This window comes from Myotis myotis, unplaced genomic scaffold, assembly GCF_014108235.1.
Source record: "Myotis myotis isolate mMyoMyo1 unplaced genomic scaffold, mMyoMyo1.p scaffold_m19_p_4, whole genome shotgun sequence".
Taxonomy (NCBI): domain Eukaryota; kingdom Metazoa; phylum Chordata; class Mammalia; order Chiroptera; family Vespertilionidae; genus Myotis; species Myotis myotis.
This window is the reverse complement of record NW_023416346.1, coordinates 111,581,601-111,596,150: the sequence shown is the minus strand read 5'-3', so window position 1 is coordinate 111,596,150 and position 14,550 is coordinate 111,581,601. Positions and strand designations below refer to the sequence as shown.

The window sequence follows — 14,550 nt, the reverse complement described above, 5'->3', positions numbered from 1 at the left end:
CTTAAGTATTTAGGATTAATTCATTTTGACAGTTCCAAATATTTCATCAGCTCCATTTCACTCTTGGACAAATGAGTATTTGTGGCCATGAGGTTTATTATGCAGAAGGTATGAAAATAAGCTTCTAAAATCATTGGAGACAATTTCCTGGTGTCTTTTATTTATATAGAGGCAATATAAATCATTTTAGAAAGGCTTTATTTACTTGAAGAGTACTCACATTATCATTTGTCGATTTTTTTCACTCCAATAGCCCAAATACAATGAGTAATTACCTTCACAAATAAGGAACTCTTTCTTGGGAGTCTGCCTCTAATGAAAATCTTGCTCATTCAGACCAAATATTGCCCATCAGGATTCCAAGGTTTTATTTCAAGCAAAGCTCCAAACTTCATATATCACGAACATGCAGACACATCCTGAGGAACACAGGACTTCTTTTCCCTCTGCCTCTAATGCCCATGTTTCTGAGACAGGGCTATTTAACTAAAGACGTCCAATTTACTTCTTAAAAGATGGAGCAGCAAATCCCAACTTCCATAACTTCTCCTGAAATTCCAGCCAGGGATAATTAATTTGACAAGTAAATCTAATCAAAGGACCTGCAAAGGATGAGTGCCAGCTAGCATCGCTTTAAAAAAAATTTTAGCAGCTACTCTTCCAGTTGAACTCTCTTAAACAGAGATAATGACTGGGATGGCAAGCTCAGCAGAACATCAAAGATGCAAGAGCAGAGACCAATGGGGGATAAAAGTAACCAATGGCCGTGGCACTAGCAAGATGTTCCTGCTGTTTCACTTCATCTAAGATACTGCTTGGAATCTCGAAGGTCTGTTACTCCCTAACCCCACAGAAGATTATGCTGGATCCCAGAATAGCTACTGTGTTTTCTGTAAACCCCAAACTAGGTCCAAAACTTCTGCACTAAATGAAAGAGAAGAAAAACAGTATCTGTTATCAAGTACTCCACTTGCAGGTCGGTGTATGTACTAGTATACCTCCAAGCTATGATAAAGCAAATTCAAACCCCTATAAATAGTTGGTATTTTATTTTAATAATATTATTTGAAAAACTATTCAGGATCAGAATAAACAAAACATTTAAAGTACAATGGGCATGCTGAAACTGGAGACAAAGATAGTGAAAACTATTTTTCAGATAGGTCACTTCGGCTACTAGGAAATCTTACTAATCAGCGGACCTGCTAAAATGTTACCTCTGGCTAGAAAATGAAGACATCTGGGGGGGAAAAACTTAAGATTATCTTCAGCCAAGAACACTGAAAGCTTTCAAGATTAGCCACAGAATTGAAAGGTCTCTTTGTGACAAAAATTTCCACTTTCATAAAATTTGTATCAGTCAGCACATACACTTATGCAGAGCATAGTAGAAAAAGCACATTCTAGAATCAGACACATAAGTTCTAGCTCTGCAATTTACCAGCTATATCACCTCCTCAGGAAAGATACTGAAGAATACTGTACAACAGGGATAACGTTATCTTTGGCACAGGGTAGCTATGAGGATTAAATACAAAAGTACATAATTCACCAACCCCAGTGCCTGAATACAATCAATGTTAATTCCCTTTGTTCCAACACAAACTGTACAGAGTGTGGTATCTATAACTGAGAAGACTATCAAATATGTGAAAGAAAATTCAGTGACAGAATATAGATTACATTCCTATATTCTGCCCAACGTAAAGATGAAGATCACATATTTAATATTTACCTTCACTAAAGTTTTTCCCTTGATTAAGCCATAGGCAAATGGGTGAGGGGGCGAGCTCAAGGTGAAAAACTTCATATCATACACTGATTTAAAATTATGTATGTGTTTATGTTTGCAATCTTCCAGTGTTCATAAAAAACATCATCACAAAATATACCATGAGTGATACCCTTTAAAATTTAATACTGTGAAAAAGTAAACTCTCATCTCAAAAGCCCTTTTTTGATCTAAATGTTTCTTTCTTCTTACAATGTCTTGTAAAGCATTTGCAAAGAAAAAAAGTAAATCCCCTTATACTTTCAAAATAAAAAGTGTGCAAAAGGAGCTTTACAAATTGTCAAATCGTTTTTCCCCATTCAGTCTTGTTTTTACAAACCAGAAATAAATACATCATATGCCAAAAGTATTGTCTGTTTGACAAACGTCACGGAAGAACACATGGAATTGACAAGCCCTGTCTGGACCAAAGGTGACAAGTTTTCTTGAGCAATTTTCAAAAAATTGAAATTGTCCTTACGTTTCAGTAAGGACAAATGCTTTTCATCAACAGTATGAACCTTTATATGCAGCTTACTTTATAACCCAACTTGTTCCCTATGCCACCCCTCAAAATCCTGCTTTTATGAACTTTAATGAGCACTAAACTATAGAACTCCAGTGATAATAACTCTAATCCGTTGGCCCTCAGAGGACTCCTCATGTGATCTTTAAATGAACGTAGACCATGTTTTCCCTTACTCTACACCTGCCCACAATCATTTGCAAACCTCTTTCAGAACAATTACTACTAACCTTCCCCGCGATCTCAACAACTCCAACCTTGGTGCGTTTGTTCTCATCTCATCCCCAAACGCTCTGCTGGAGCTTCAAAGTCCAGGGTCCAGCGTGGAAGGACATCATCCCCTCCGTTCGGGGGCCAGGGCTACCCCTGGCCCCGGCCACTCCCTCTCTCCTCGGCCGCCCGGGACGAATGCGCCAGGCCCTGCGCAGACCTCGGCAGCCCCGCAGCCCCAGGCCGAGCCGAGCCCCGGGTCACAGGCAGTCGCGCACACGCCCACCGCCCGAACGCGGGGTCATCAGGAGGACCCCGAAGCCATCCCCGACGCCCCAGTGCGGGCAGGTGCCGGGCCTCCTCACGGACACTCACCGGGCAGCCGCTGCTCCTAGTCCGCCACAGCCGCAGCCGCAGCCACAGCCGCAGCCGCCGCCTCTCAGTCACTCCCGCCGCCTGTTCCCGCGGGGGGTCCGGGCCGGCGCTGCTTCCCCGCCCGACCCCCCCTCGGGTGTGCGCCGCGCGGAGTCCGGATACGGTGAGAGCCGCCGCCACCGCCCCCTTTCCTCCCTCCTCCCTCAGTGCGTCCCTCCCACCGAGGCCCGCCTCGTATTTCCGGGATCCGCTCTCAGCAAGAGCTTGTCGTGCGAACTGCCGGCTTCGGGTCTCCCAGCGGGCGCCGTCGCTCGCCAGGCACAAAGATGGCGCCGTCGGAGACTGCCGAGGGCGATCTCGCGAGCCTTCCCCCCAGTCACGGGAGGGCGGGGGCCACGGGAAAGGTGGTCAGTTAAGAGGAGTCGGAGCGGGCTTCTAAGCGACCGCTCGCCCTTATCGGCCCAGGGGCAGTGCTCCTCACAGCAGGTTATTGCGCGTGCGCGGGGGCGGCGGGCGGAGAACGCATGCCCAAAAAAAGCCCCTTCACTAGCACCCCCAGTGCTCCGTGTCTTACCTGTTTCCTCTGGGGCGCGGAGCGGAGAAGGAGGGGGCGGAGGAACCAGAATGAAACTCCGGAAAGGGCTGGGCGCGACCCGTTGGCGAAGTGAGAGGCGTCCCTTAGGGCTGGGTCATCTCTCTAGAGCCCAAAGGGCCAACACTACTTTGATGTCCCCGGGAGTTCTCCAGCCTTCTTACCCTCCCGGTCACCGAGTATGAGTTATTCTTTGCAGAGTCTCAGCTGTACTTTCATCCTGTGGTCGATGCGCGTTATTTATTGAGAACTTAATATGTGCTCAGGGCTGGGCTCGCAGCTGGCAGCCACAGCCCTCCTGTTTCTCACAGCCCCATCTAACTTTCTCTTTCATTTTGGCGTTTTGTGAACCTTCCAAATCCCATACTATTAACTGCTTCTGTTCCTGTTTTATTTTTCCTCGCTCATTCATTTGTTCATTCATTCAAACGTGTGTCGTTCAGTTTCCTATATGCCAGGTGATAAGGAAACAGATGTGCTCTGACCTCAGTGAGCTATTGGCCTGAGATGGGGATGGATGAGAAAACAATGATGACAGTTCACAGTAAATTCTTTGATAAAAAAAAAAAAATGAGTGCAGGGGAATGAAGATACTGGGAGTGGGCTGTCATGAAATATGTCAAACAGAAAATTCTTAAGGGGAGTCTCACAGGCATAGGATTTACTACAGTGAATTAGGGTGCTGTCAGGAAATAAACCACCTCGATTATTTTAACAAAGACTTTAATATAAAGAATTGATCATTAAATAATTGAAAAAGCAAGAAGAGAGCTCAATGTATTGCGAAGATAGCAACTGCAGGAGGCAGCTACTATGCCTAGAGCTTGGGGTACTAAGGGAAGAGGTAGGGATTATTATAATTTAGACACTTAAAGGACAGCCTTGTGGAGCTGAAACTCAGACCTATGAGGAGGGAGCACCATTTTATGGTGCTGGTGTCTCTGAGGGGGACTCAAGATGCTGTTTCCACTAGTGTGGGCAAACTGGATCCAATTGTTGCTATGGGAAGAAACCACCACTGTCCTGAGAGCTTCTAATCTCCTCCCTACCTGGTGATGAGAATGACACATGTAGGGCAGAGCTGAACTTGACCCACATCTTGAAGCAGAGCAGTTTGGGTGTTAAGAGCCACTCATTTTGGAAGCTGGATGTGGTCAGAAAGGGGCCATTCACTCCTGTTGCACATCCCATACAGTGGGGACCATCATGTTAAAACATTTGTAAAAAGCCTGCTGCAAATTCAGGGTTTCGTATCAAACACAACTGCCCAGCCAACTCCCAAACCCACGAGTGAGAAACAAATGTGCATTGTAATATGGCACTGAGAGTTTTGCCTATTACATGGAAAAAGCAACTTTGTTCCACAAAGTGAGCAGGAGTTAGTCTCCTTCTGTCTTCTTGCTCCACCATCCCTAGACTGTTGTCCTAGTTTATTTGGTCCAGAAGGGCCCAGCGCCACATCACATTCCTGTCATTGAGAAGGAGAAGGCCTACCCATTTCCTTCAAGAGCACAATTCAGAAGTTGTTAACATCACTTGTGTTCACAGCCCATTGGCAAGAACTTAATCAATCACATTACTGTGTTTACCTGCAAGGGAGACTGGGGAATGTGGGCTTATTCTAAGCAGTCTTGTACCTAGCTAAAGTCTTTAGAAAAAAGGTTGGGGAGATAACCAGCAGTCCCATAAAATAATCAAAACTCAGAACTTTATTTAAAGTTATACCTCGTTCTCTCTCATCAGTGAGGAGTTTAAAGTCAAAGAAGCAGCCCAGCCAGTGCGGCTCAGTGGTTGAACATCAACCTGTGAACCAGGAGGTTACAATTTGATTCCAGTCCAGGGCACATGCCTAGGATTCAGGCTTGATCCCCAGTAAGGGGCATGCAGGAGGCAGCCAATCAAATGATTCTCTCTCATCATTGATATTTTCCCTCTAATCATTGATGTTTCTATCTCTGCCTCTTCCTTCCTCTCTGATATCAATTAAAATATATTTTTTAAAAAGTCAGGGAAGCAAGTATAATCCTTCTCTTTCTGTTCTATAGGCTTCTATATTTTCTTCCCCATTTTGCTAACCACAGTTTCTTCTCCAAGGATGAAGAGGGTGGGATTGGAGGTGGGCAAGATACTGCTTTACAGTTGCAGTCATAAAATGCCTTTGTCTTCTCTGCACATGGCAGATGCCTAAAATTGGCTCTTTCTCTCTTGGTTTCATTTGGGGATTCTTCTTAGGCTTCCGCTGGGATGGTTTGATAGCACATCTGAGGACACAAATAATGCTCTTTCCTCTGTCTGGCCTCTCTTTCCTCAGTCCCTGGTCTCTTTTACTTTTTGATACTGCCATAAGTTCTCTTGACTGTGAATGCCTTCTATGTGACTGGCACCCAAATGCTGTCTCTCTCATGGGGTGAGCATGATTCTCCAGCGCCTTCTTCAAGGTACAGTTCTTTGATATGGACTCAACCTTTTCTAACTTCTTCTCAGTCTCTACCTCTTGTGGAATACGCACAACTTTTTACTGCCAGGATCCCCTCATCCATTGGCAAGGCAAAAGCTTATTTGCTTTCTTTGATATTCACTTGATCCATGAGAAACTCACATGTCCTTGCCATGCTGAACAACAGACATGCCACCCTGTCTGCTGCCCCAGCAATCTTCCTCTCTTCATAATACTGATGGCAATAGGCAGACAACTGTGTGTCTGCTGACTCCAGTCTCCAAACTCCAAGGATATGTGGCCAGCTCTCCCTCAAATTATCTGTCTGTGTTGGACCTATAGATAGCCTGTATTCAGTAACTAAGCTAGTAGGTGTTACATCTTTTTAAAAAATACATTTTTACTGATTTTTTAGAGAGAGAGTGGAAGGGAGAGGGAGAGAAAAACATCAATTGGATGCCTCCTGCATGCCCCCTACTGGGGATTGAGCCTGCAACCCCCCCCCTCCCCCATGTGTCCTGACAGGGAATCCAACGGGCAACATCTCGGTGCATGGGAAGACACTCAACCAATTGAGCCACATCGTCCAGGGCGAGGTGATATATCTTAAAGACATTCCTCACTCAGCTCTTGGAGGCCCCCTTCCTTGGCTTTGCCCTCCCTAGTGGGAGAGAACATCTACATTTCCTCAAAAGTGGTAAGTAATAAAATCTCCCTTCTAGTCTTTTTTCTGGCAAAATTTTATGGTTTTATTAACACAAATGCAGAGTGCACACAAGCTGTCTATTCATATTCTTCACTGTGTAGCCTGGCATTGGGATTGGTGACTGATGACCAGCTGGGCTGCTTTTTGCACAATGGCTTTGTGGTTCTTTCAGGAAATGTGAGCAATCTCAGCACAGTAAGATTTGTTGCACATCAGCAGCACTTCAAGCTCCTTGACGTTGTGGACGAGGAACTTCCTAAAACCACTGGGCAGCATATGCTTTGTTTTCTTGTTGCTCCCATAACCAATTTTGAGCATCAAGATATGGCCCTTGAATCTTCTGCTCACACTATTATAAATGCCTCTGGATTTCCTCCAGTTACGCTTATTTTTTTAAAAATATGTTTTTATTGATTTTTTTTAAAGAGAGAGGAAGGGAGAGGGATGTAGAGAGAGAAACATTGATGAGAGAGAAACATCATCAATTAGCTGCCTGTCCCCCTACTTGGGATCAAGTCTGTAACCCAGGCATGTGCCCTGACTGGGAATTGAACCAGGGACCTCTTGGTTCATAGGTAGACACTCAACCACTGAGCCACACTGGCAGGGCAAGTTATTTTTAATTTTGACAGATTGGTCTTACTGGTGCCAAGTGAACTTCTTGGTCCTCTTTTTTACAATCTTGGTTTTTATGAGGGGTCTTAGGGCACCCATGATGCTGAGTAGGAGATGGCTGCCACCTCCTTAGACAGAGCTAGTCTTTTTTTCAGGCTGGAGGAGGTATTTGGGTGATAGTCGTAGAACTGGTTTTGCTGCCTTTTGGTGAAACTCTCTTTAGAATGTGATAGAACTTTGTATTTTCTTAACCTGTATCAGATATATCTTATGTACCACTTTAGATATTTTGGGCTCACTTTTTGTATAAATAATTGATTGCCACATAATAAACCACTCCAAAACATAATAGTCTAAAGTAATAACCATTGTATTTGTTCATTATGCAGTAGGTTAGCAATTTGGGTTCAGCTCAGCTGGACAGCTCTTCTTCTGGTCTCACCCAGAGTCACTCATGGTGACAAGAATAGAGGCTATTCATGAGACCAACAAGAACTCCCTCTTAGCAAGTCACCCCAACTCCACAGGGTATGGTCTAAAGGCTAAAAAATTAGCTGCACTTTTTTTTAATATATATATTTTATTGATTTTTTACAGAGAGGAAGGGAGAGGGATAGAGTTAGAAACATCGATGAGAGAGAAACATCGACCAGCTGCCTCCTGCACATCTCCCACTGGGAATGTGCCCGCAACCAAGGTACATGCCCCTGACCGGAATTGAACCTAGGACCTTTCAGTCTGCAGGCCGACGCTCTATCCACTGAACCAAACCGGTTTGGCTAGCTGAACTTTTTAAAAAAATATTTTCATTGATTTCAGAGAGGGAGAGAAGATAGAAACATCAATGATGAGAGAGAATAATTGATCAACTGCCACCTGAAACCCAGGCATGTGCCCTGACCAGGAATCGAACTGTGACCTTCTGGTTTATAGGTCGACGCTCAACCATTGAGTCACTTAGGCTGGGTTAGCTGAACCTTTAATGGGCTATTTCATCAGGCTATCTGCTTCTGAGTGATGAAGTATATGATGAGATCAGTGGTTCTCATGGTCATGTGCAACTCCTTTGTAGTAACATGGGTCCATTAGATTTAGGCAATACAATATGGGATACCACATTAATAGATGACCATTTTGGAAACTCTTCAATGGTGGTGCTGCTGGGGGAAACATGGATAGGAAAGGCAAACTCATAATGTGAATATGAATCAGTTCTGGAAAGAATGAATTGCTTCCCCACAGTCACACACACCCCATGTGGAAGGGATCCAAAGTAATCAATTTACCCAAGTGGCTGGCTGGTTTTCTTGAGAAATTATGCCATACCATGGCTCAGTGTTGGTTTCTGCAGGTGGTGGGTTGGGCCAGTAGTAGCTATTTGAACTTTGGTGAGAGGTTCAATTGTTGGGCCTAAAGGGTGATCCTGGGTTCTCCCTTCTTGTAGAACAAGCTGATGAGGAACCTTGTGGGAGATGGATTACTTGGGCTGCTTAGTGCCAGACAATTTGGATTTAGGGTGCCAGCTGTTTATAGGCATTGTCTGGAACTGAATGGATATTACAGTCCTCCTATAAGGGAAGGAAGTCCCATGGGAAGCTAAACTTGGGGGCAGGCCATCTCTAGATCCCTCGTTCCAGTTAGCTTTTTGCCTGTAACCTAGCATGAGTTCTCTCAGGATGACTTTCAGACAAATGTGCTCTTTGTACTAAAATACTCTGTTTAAATTACATTAATTTTTACTTCTTTGTAGACCATTTAATTGACTTTTACCTTGTGATTTGGTGATTCTCAATGGGAAAAGGGTTCCTCATAATCTAAATTTTCCCCCTGTGTTCTATACCTTACTTTGCTTCCCACCTAACAACCCTCGTTTAGCACTTTTCCCTGTACTAGACAGTACCCTAAATAATGAGTGTGTCAGAATGCCTTCTGAGTTTGCTAGAAGAACTAAATACAGCCTATTTTAATTTTCACTTTTATAAGCACAAGGAAACGCAAAATTGAGCCCTCTTATACCAAGACACTTAAAGAGGAGAAATAAAATTATTAAGTGCAAAGGATAGAGAAGGAAGAGACACCAGTTGCCCATCACCTCCACCCTTTCAACCGTGGGGATTTACTCATTGTCTCTTGGTTCGGCATTCTCTCACCTGGGAATTGTGTGTCTGGTGATAGATAATGGGTTAGTACTCCTACTGGAACACGAGTCACCTATACTCAGCAGGGCTCTTTTTGGAACAAGCCAAAGGAATTGGATTGGGTCTTGGGCCATTACCTGAACTAGATGGATATAGTATACCAATCTCAGTAACTCCAGCTGGTGACCAGGATCAACCTTTTCCCTGCTAGTTTCCTACTCTTAAACACCAGTGCCCCCACCCAGTGGTCAACTCCTCACTGGCTCATCTCTACCAAAGCTATCATCTTGGGAGTGGTAACCTTTCTCAGAAGAAAGAGCTTAATTAAAATTGGTTCAACATCTTTTCCTTGTTTGGACTCAAAGTTTAATTAATAATTGGAATAAAAACATTTAGGGGGCCAGTTTTCTTGACCAATACAAAGTAATCTCTAATTTCTTTCCCCCAAAAGTACATTTCAAATAGAAAACATGCTCAATATCTACTTCTAAGTAAATTCATTTTGATTTTCAGTTTATCTTTCCTTAATGCTAGATAAGCTCAATGATGCTATAAGAGAATCCTCTTACAGCGGCTGACAGTTGCCCACCTTCCTCAACTCTAAAGTTGAGAGAATCACAACTAGATTTCTTCAAAAAATCTCTTGTCTAGTGAGCCAGCAAGGTATGTTTGCTACAGATCCATTGGGTGGATAACAGTGGTAGAAGACAGGAGAGGAAAACACTGTTTTTGGCTAAGCAGGCAGAAGAAAATAAGTGGGTAGGTGAATTAGAAAGAGTTCATATGGAGCTGTGGCCAGTGTGACTCAGTTGATTGGGCATCTTCCCATGCACTAAAAGGTTGTTGGTTTGATTCCTGGTCAGGGCATATGCCTGGGTTGCAGTCTTGATCCTCCAGTGGATGTGCAGGTGGCAGCCGATTGATGTTGTGCTCTCACATTGATGTTTCTCTCCCTTTCCCTTCCTCTCTCTCTAAAAATTCAATAAAAATATTTTTAAAAAAGAAAAGAGTTCATATGGAGTGACCTCATTAAGCTTTTAGCAAAGATAGAGAGCATTTGTAGTGGAAACTGATGCTCCACCAAGATCCCCTCTTCAGGGCAATGCACCTATCCCTTAGTTGCTAGAGCTATTGATTCCTGACAGTTTACATCTATGTTCCTCCCTAGCAATTGCCTTTGCTTTGAGGAATCTGCCTCACAAAGGTTAGGCACTCTCTCAATAGGTGGACCACAGCTACTGATGGGCTGCTGTGGAAATACACAGTCTTATCATCCTTGCATTAACTTGGGAAAACTCTGAAGGACTATCCAGCTTCAGAGCTTTATGTGAGATGGGCTTAAGCCAGCCGTGGGCAAACTATGGCCCGCAGGCCGGATCCGGCCCATTTGAAATGAATAAAACTAAAAAAAAAAAAAAAAGACCGTACCCTTTTATGTAATGATGTTTACTTTGAATTTATATTAGTTCACACAAACACTCCATCCATGCTTTTGTTCCGGCCCTCCGGTCCAGTTTAAGAACCCATTGTGGCCAAAGCCGGTTTGGCTCAGCGGATAGAGCGTCGGCCTGCGGACTGAAAGGTCCCAGGTTCGATTCCGGTCAAGGGCATGTACCTGGGTTGCAGGCACTTCCCCAGTGGGGGATGTGCAGGAGGCAGCTGATCGATGTTTCTCTCTCATCGATGTTTCTAACTCTCTATCTCTCTCCCTTCCTCTCTGTAAAAAATCAATAAAATATATTTAAAAAAAAACAAAAAAAAAAACATTGTGGCCCTCGAGTCAAAAAGTTTGCCCACCCCTGGCTTAAGCTTTGGTTGCAGCTTCATACTGGGTCAGTGTCTCCTTCTGTCCATTTTGTTTTCCTTGGTTCCTTACAGGTGTATTTCCCAAAAGAATTTATCAATAAACCTTCTGCACTTAGGTATTCATCTCCTTTTAGTACCTAAAAACATCACTTGTTTACTTTCAAATCTCATGCTCCCAGTCACAGAATGGTGGCATCACAAGAATTTTTTCTAAACTTTCCATTCTATAATCTTCTGACCCATTGTCATGAGCCTAGTAACGTGGGAGGGAAAAGCTGGGAGATGGTAAATCAGGGTGCATGAGAGTGTGTCCTTGTAATATTATGATTTATAACAAGAAATATATCTATAGATATAGATATATTTGGGCTTTGTTAGCATTCCTGGCATAGGCTTATAAAACCACTGGAATTTCCTAAGTGACATGAGCTATAGAAGTGCCTTTTGTTACTCATAACAAGCCCCTTTCCATCACACCTGAGTTTAGGATAATGGGTGACTTTTGGAAAGCCCCTAAGGATGGCGGCTGGTTGCCAAGGAGGCAAACTCTGTGATTAGAGGGTTGGAATGTTCTTCCCCCACCCTCCCTCTTCTGGGGAGGGGAGAGGGGTTGGAAGTTGAATTAATCACCAATGGCCAGCCCTGGCCAGTGTGACTCAGTTGGTTGGAACATCATCCCATACACCGAAAGGTGGCAGGTTAGGTTCCTGGTCAGGGCACATATCCAGGTTTGGGTTCCATCTCCTGTTGGGACATGTACGGGAGGCAACTGATGGATGTTTCTCCTCTCTCTCTCTCTCTCTCTCTCTCTCTCTCTCTCTCTCTCTCATAAATCAATAATAAAATAAAATGAAAATCACCAATAGCCAATTATTTAATTAATTGTGTCTTCTAATGAACCCTCCATATAAAAATGCAAAAGGAGGGGCTTCAGAGAGCTTTTGGGTTGGTGAGCAAGTGGAGGGGCTAGGAAGGTGGTGTACTAGAGAGGGCATGGAAGCTCCATGCCCCTTCCCTCCCATACTTTGCCCTAGGCATTCCTTTCATCTGGCTGTCCCTTAGTTATATTTTTTATAATAAACTGGTGAGATTATTATAAACAGCAAATAAACTGTTTAACTAAATTCTGTGAGCTGCTCTAGCAAATAAATCAAGCACAAGGAAGGGGTCATAGGAAACTACAATTTATAGCCAGTTAATCAGAAGCACGGGTGACAGACTGGACTTGCGGATGGTATCTGAAGTCAGGAGGGAAGGGACAGTCCTGCAGGACTGAGCCCTTCACCTATGGGCTCTGACACTATCTTCAGGTAGATACTGTCACTGACTAGAACTTAGTCATATGACTATACCTGACTTCATACGCCCAGGAAACACATTAGAATTGTGTTTGGTGGACCACTAGCAGACTCAACCACAATAGTGTATGCAAATTTTTTTTGTAGATTCTTATCATTATATAAAACATTTTTCATAGTCTTGATTATTGTAGTAGATGTTATTATTGTTGAAAATCTTTGCTGCTCCTTTCCTCTGAGATCATGTCTACAGGGCCAATTCCTGGTGGGCCTCCCTGTAGTAGTAGTATCTGCCTCACTGATATCAGGCTTGGTCATACGGCTTGCTTTGGCCAGTGGAATTAGAGTGGAAATGACATATCCCATATCTGAGTATAAGCTTTAAGAGCTATTGTATAATTCTATCCTTGCTCTTTTTCCACTACCTTGAGATCAACATGGGGCTGGTCCTTCCAACTGGGTCCTGGGATGAAGCAGAGTTGCAGCTAACCTGCAAAGGTAGGAAGCTAAGTGAGAATAGACATGATAAATCAGAGATTTGGGGATCAGCTGTTATTACAATATAATCTAGCAAAAGCTGACTGATGCTGTTATTGGATAAATTGGGGTGTCCTCTTCCCCATTGAGTGCTAGGAATGGGGTCCTGATGATATCTTGAGAAAAAGAATTTTCTGAGACTCACACGGGTGGATGAGTGATTTTTATTTGCATGGAATTACATCCATGGGTTTTCAAAGCCACATTCCAGCCATAGAAGTATAGCTGAGGTTTCAGTAAAGTTAGAAGCAAAGTCAGTATCCAGAGTTTCCGTTCCATGTTGCAGCCGGGTCCAGTTCAGCATCAGGCTAGCAGCAGTCCATTAGTCCATTGTGTGGGAGAATGCCAGGAAGCAGGGATGAGAAAGCCCCAGGAGTCCAGTGAAACATGCCAAGAGCGTGAACTCCTATGTTTAAGGGATTAAATATCCCAAATTTCTGAGTGCTTGCAGTGGCCTTCCCCATTCTGGCCTGGGTGTGACTGACAAGTACCTTCCTAAAGTCACCTCAACTTTACTGGGCCTGCGTCTATTCTTCTCCCTGTCCAGTCCTTTCCTCTAGCGATCTGTGAGGAAGAGACCAGTGGTTCCCTGGGGAGTGTAAAGTTGTAGCTTCCTGGTGAAGCTGCCCAAATGACATGCCTGTAATATTTGGCCTTCCTTTTGCTCCTTTCTTGTTATTAATAACTAGGTTGATTTCAATGGTATTGATACAATAATTAGAATGACTGCATATTATTCTATTGTTATGTACCCTGAATTTTGTCCAGTCTCCTAATATTGAACATTTATATGGTTTCCAGTTTTCTGCTATTATAAATAATACTGAAATATACATCTACTAGTGGCCTGGTGCACAAATTTGTGCACATTGAAGTTAGCATATTAGCCTTTTATATAGATAGATGTGCAGATTTTTGTTTCTGTTAAATTATTTCCTTAAGCTGCATTTTTAAAAGAATTTTTATTGATTTTTAGAGAGAGGCAGGGAGACAGAAACATCAATTTATTGTTCCACTTATTTATGTATTCATTGATTGATTCTTGTATATGCCCTGACCAGGGATCGAACCCACAACCTTGGCATATGGGGATGACACTCTAACTGAGTTATTCAACTGGGCCCTTTAAGCTAATTTTTTAGGGTAGAAAAGTGGATCAACATGTATGATCATCATTATTGCTCTTATTCCCCAAAGGGATCTGTTGTCTGTATATTAAGTTAAGTTCCACCAAAACCCACAGAAAGCACACTGGTACCTTTAACAGAGAGAGAATAAAACATGAAATTGACATAAAATTAATGGAGAAGCTGAGAAGTCAGTGGTGCAATAACGCAGAGATTGGCGACAGTAGAAAGATGCGGTGGCCCCTAGGAATGGAGGGACACCTGGATCAGAAACCAGGGTTGTCCAAAGGGTACTACAACCATGACTGGGTCTGCCTACTCAGAACTGCCTGGTACTAGCTGGGACCATCAAGGGAGGTTTGGCCTGGCAAAAGCTGGACCCATGGAGGAGGTGTTGTAAGGAGCAGAAAGA

At 43.4% G+C, this 14,550-nt stretch overlaps 1 protein-coding gene across 20 annotated transcripts in view; it reads right to left on the bottom strand.

The window, feature by feature from the left end:
• The window catches only part of TAB3 (TGF-beta activated kinase 1 (MAP3K7) binding protein 3), a 73,187-nt gene extending 70,159 nt beyond the window's left edge, over positions 1-3,028 (bottom strand). For 12 of the 20 annotated variants that reach the window (XR_004966856.1, XR_004966854.1, XR_004966857.1 and 9 more), the window contains exon 1: positions 2,883-3,028. The gene's annotated coding sequence lies outside the window, so the exon portion shown is untranslated. Of the gene's footprint in view, positions 1-275; positions 913-2,527; positions 2,739-2,882 lie in introns of those variants that run through there. The other 8 variants (XM_036304339.1, XM_036304333.1, XM_036304343.1 and 5 more) reach the window with 5 other exon arrangements.
• Between the last annotated feature and the right edge of the window lie 11,522 nt (positions 3,029-14,550).